Source organism: Ylistrum balloti, unplaced genomic scaffold (genome assembly GCF_031769215.1).
Source record: "Ylistrum balloti isolate Yb309-2 unplaced genomic scaffold, AGI_CSIRO_Ybal_v1 Utg369580, whole genome shotgun sequence".
In the NCBI taxonomy this organism is placed as follows: Eukaryota; Metazoa; Mollusca; class Bivalvia; order Pectinida; family Pectinidae; genus Ylistrum; species Ylistrum balloti.
The window spans coordinates 235,182-240,594 of record NW_026781871.1 but is presented as its reverse complement, the minus strand read 5'-3'; positions in this window follow the sequence as shown (position 1 = coordinate 240,594).

Below are 5,413 nucleotides of genomic sequence, written 5' to 3'. Positions count from 1 at the left end.
CCTTTTTTTTTTCGAAAAAAACTCAGCTGTCTAATGGATATGGTATGAACACGTTGGTATCAGAACAGATTTTCCCTGTCGTTGTAAGAATGAATCCTCCGATAAAGGACGATAACTTGTACAGCATGACGATAAATCACGTGGTTGTTACTGTTGGATATTGTATTAGAACAGCAAACATACATTCACCGGGACATGTATTTGGACAACATGGCGACGTCATTGATGACTTATATTTGTTTCTGGTGCTGTATATCATATAAAGTCATTACGAACAAATTAGTGGGTGCAATCTGTAACATATACAAATTAATTAGAACAATTGCCCTTCACATCTGATTCTTGTCATCCGTTCTGTCATTGCCTACCAGAGGTCCTGAATTGACATCCTTATTGAAAGAAAACATGATTTTTTTTCCTTATGATGATCTAACCTAGAATATTTCAAAATTACCATAGTAAAAACCAAAAAACTGTTTAGATAATTTGAAAAACGCTTCCGTCAACGAGGTTATGTTGAATATCAGCCGAGAAGGTCGACGACAAGACAATATTGTGTCCAATGTAATCCCTCTCTACTTCGTATTTTAAACGACACATGATGACTATTCTGACTGATAATTATCATAAGAGGAGGCTTTCTGGATAAAGATATCAATGGAAAGGTGTTTCCAGATAAATTGACTTCGGTCCCGAGCGGCAAGTTCTTTTTTGAAAACTAAATTTAACGGGACAGATGAAAATAACTGGTCATAAAAAATAACAAAAAAATACCAATATGTCGATAAAACCATAATCCAGAGTCAATAAAACTATGGCAAAATATGACCCTCCTGTTAAAGTACATGGATAATAAGACCAGGTATTCCGGATGAGTAAGTGTCTTCTGGTTCATCAACGATACCTGAAAGTGACGAAACCGAAACAGAGACAAATACTGGAAAATATTTTGTTTGGAGGAAAACTTAACAGTGTCGGAGACTTCAAAATCCTGATGGCATGTTCCTATTTCTATTATGTTTCAGAGATGTATTACTTCGGAGACGGAACACGTACACAAGTTTTTGTAAACAAACAACATCACAACGTTACTATGGCCGTTACAAAGTCCCGATCTCATTTACGTCATTGAAAATGTGTGAAAAACACTGAACTCGGTATTTAAAATGTCTAAACTAAACTAGAAAACAAAGCAGATCTGAATTGTATGTGAAATATAAACCAGATTGCCAATGTCACGTACACAATGTATACAGTCTTCCACAATGATTACGAAGTGTACTGAAGAGGTCAAATTACAAAAATAAATAAATATATAAATAAATAAATCACATATTTACCATAGCTCTTGATGTTAAATTTAGGATTTTCACAATTTCTTCACTTTGCGCCAACTCTTACATTTAGCAGTTGTAATGCATTTTGATCTGCAAGAGTTACTTCCGTTTGTTTCACTGTCCGCTGGTATAGTGATAAGCTTGACAGCTGATGGGGACTGAAAATGCTGTAGAGCTGCCGACTGTACTTTTACGTGATAAAAATAAAATAAAAACAAGCGAAATAAACATATATCTTGTAATATATCCAGCATGTTTATCAATCGAAATATTAGGTCGCTGTATCGATTTTTTGTTTTGGAAAACACAAATAAGTATTTTAGATGATTTTGAATAGAGACGAATCTACACGACGTTGTCGGATATCCGAAACCCCATTTTGTACATGTTTGAACATAACCGATATCTTTATTATTATCATGGAGTCTCTTAAATATCTACAAGGACATTTCCTTAGAAAGAAGAAAGCTTGTAAATCTAGTTGATCGTTTGGACTTGTAAAAAAAAAAAAGACCCGATATGTTGATGTAGTCTGAATTTAAACTCAGATTTAATCAAACTAGTTCAAAATATGATAGAAGAAAGATGTACACGGAGATTCCTGAAAATATCGGAGGAAACACACAAACCTGGTACACACACAATGTTTAATCGTGTTACCATTGTTCAAGACCAAAACATAACTCTCATGGGTAAGTTTACAGATCTTAGAAATGCAAGAAATATGGAACGAAAGGTCATACAACACATCGTCAGGACAGAAGAGAGCTGATTCGGGCTCAAGTTTTCATCAGTCTCAGAACAGCCTATGTTATAGCGAGGAGGATGTCATAAGGCTTATGTAAGTGTATTTAATCGATGGACCAAGAAACATTGAACCGGTACTGTTATGGCAGGATTGTCGATACGATTTTAGAAAGATGTATCTTATACGTTCTTTTGTGATAATTAAAAGGTATTCAGATGAGTTTACTCTCAATGTAGGAAGTTGTGTGAATGGTTGAATGGATAGAAGAGTTGATATTGAAAAGTCCCAGTATTATTCATAACCCACTACTGGACAGTCGAGTTGTAGAAACCATTCGGTGTCCATCATCAGGATTCAGAGCATGCTGTTCCTTGAAGCAAGTGAAAACTAGTCTGGATACTTCAATCACTTACTAGTAATGTGGCACAGATGACACTTTTAAAACTATCGGATACCCGCAATTCTCCAGCTGCTTGACTATTTAGGGAGGTTCAGTTTGCGAACATGAGAGTGCACGCTATTAACATCACAAATATCTTACACCAGAAATCTGTACAAGATAATTCACTATACCTTCCTTGCTGAAATACCCCTGTTATTTTCTACAGTTACTCGTAGCCAATAGCAGCAGCTGAATGAACTACCCCTCAATCAACTTATTATTGTTCATTCAAATTGCCTATTCATGATAAGGATATAGACCTCTCCGTTTATAACGAATCTCTAAACTTCACAGGAATCCATAAATATTGTTCCATTGCTGGTATGTTTATATTTTCATCAAACCTTTGTCCTTATCATTATCATTTTTCTTTGTCATATCAAATCCAGAATACAGTCTTATTATGATACTGATTCAGTGGAATAAATAGTATGTCGATTTTTTGGCCAATTTTTCCAATTTTGATGTCTTTTCCTACAAAGGTGATAGGCGGTACAAAGATATAGTTGTGAACTATACTGAAGCGTATTTATGAGGTGTGGACTTAGGAACGAGGAACACCGACCAGTGTTTTGTTTTCATTTTAGATTTCAGGCTGTTAATTCTTCTATATTCAGTATCTATGCACGAATATGTAGTAAACACGGTATGAAATAAACACAATTCAAATTGTCTTTCTGATAGGTACGCTTACCTTTGGTGGCATATAACTGCCATCTACTTGTCGTGTTGTCGTGATAATTTATCGCGACAAGTCGTCATATTAACACGACTCGTCACGATAATAACATGGTAAGACGTCTTGATAAGACGACTAGTCGTGATAATTATCGTGTTAAACTGATCTTTAAGTCGCCCTAAATATCACGACAACACGACTTTATGTTGCGATAATGCTCGGAAGTGACATGCGGGAAAACTTTACTTTCTCTAAATATAGATTGGCGCGTTGTTCATTCCATGTATATTCCCCTTCCCCGATGACATGACGAGACCCCACAGAGTATGTTCGGGGGTCCGTGGAAAATTAATTATCAATATGTCATCAACAAGCAATAGGCCTAGTCTAGTGTATAAAGAGCATGCCTACACTGGATGCAGCTACCTACCGCCATTTCTTCTCTTCTTCACCGGAAATCACAAAAACTTTGGCGAAATACCGAGGCATCCCGAATAACGTACCATCTATATTTAGAGAAAGTAAAATTTAAGTTAATATGACGACTTGTAGCGATAAATTATCACGTCAACACGACAAGTAGATGGCAGTTATATGCCACCATACTTACCATATTCAAATTTGTTTGAGGTAATCACAAATTTCAATATATTTCTTGAATTTAGATAATGATTTATTTCAAAGGAGCGCCAAGCAAAAGTGCGTTTGAAATAAAACGTGGCATGAAAGTTATGGCAAACCCCAAACAAAGATTGTACAATACGACACACGCGTTAATAGAACCTAATGGCATACAATTGGAATAAGATACTGTCAATAACTAAACCACTTAATGCAACTGGTCCGTCTCAGTGGGACTCGTCAATGACTCTAAGTGAATAGTTTGAAGCCTAGTAGGCGTCTAAGAAAACATACATTAAAAATAGACCCGGTTACGTGAATAGAAAAAAAACTAAAAAGTAACAATACCGTGTTAAAACGGTACAAAATTGTTTTCATTTTTTCTCTTAATATAACTGTACAACATTTTTAGACTATCCTGCAGTATTGATTATTGATTTTCATCGCTTTGTCGGAACCTGATGACAAATATACATACAGGAAAACATTATCAGCTAAATGTACTTTTTCATTCAAATTCAAACTCAAACGAGATTACATATTTACAAAGGGAAGTTAATGTGGATAAGCTTTTAAAACAGTTCAAAAGAAATGTAGAACAGAGTCATTTGTATGCTTATACCTGATTTGAACGACATTTCGCTGTACGAAACAACATTTAATTCTCTTGAAGTCCCTCAAATCTTCTAAAATTATTGTTTCTTACGTCACTAGCGACTATGGTTGGAAACAAACTTTATCTTACGTCACTAGCGACTATGGTTGGAAACAAACTTTATCTTACGTCACTAGCGACTATGGTTGGAAACAAACTTTATCTTACGTCACTAGCGACTATGGTTGGAAACAAACTTTATCTTACGTCACTAGCGACTATGGTTGGAAACAAACTTTATCTTACGTCACTAGCGACTATGGTTGGAAACAAACTTTATCTTACGTCACTAGCGACTATGGTTGGAAACAAACTTTATCTTACATCACTATGGTTGACTATCTTACATCACTAGGTATGGTTGGAAACAAACTTTATCTTACGTCACTAGCGACTATGGTTGGAAACAAACTTTATCTTACGTCACTAGCGACTATGGTTGGAAACAAACTTTATCTTACATCACTAGCGACTATGGTTGGAAACAAACTTTATCTTACGTCATTAGCGAATATGGCTGAAAACAATCTTGTATTCCGTTAATGATTTATAATAAAATAACGACTCTCATATTTTATAATAGATATAAAAATTTCGGAACGTGTTTGTGATTTTAATTAATCGATATAATTTACTGTGCATTACCTTGACCGTAGGATACATAATGTCGACAATGTTATTGCTGCTTCAGGTGAACAATTTCTAGTCAATCTGCCACAAAGGACAGGTAATCAATATTATCCAAGTTCAATCAAAATATAACCAATAAATAACTTTATATTGCACTATGTATCATTCAACCTCGATAAACCCTTAGAATTCAAAATATACTGAACCAGCTCTCTATGATGTACTCCTTAACCTCGAATTAAAAGTTCTCTGATCTACTGTAACTGGTTGTTTTCGATTTTTTTTTTTTTTTTTTAAGTCG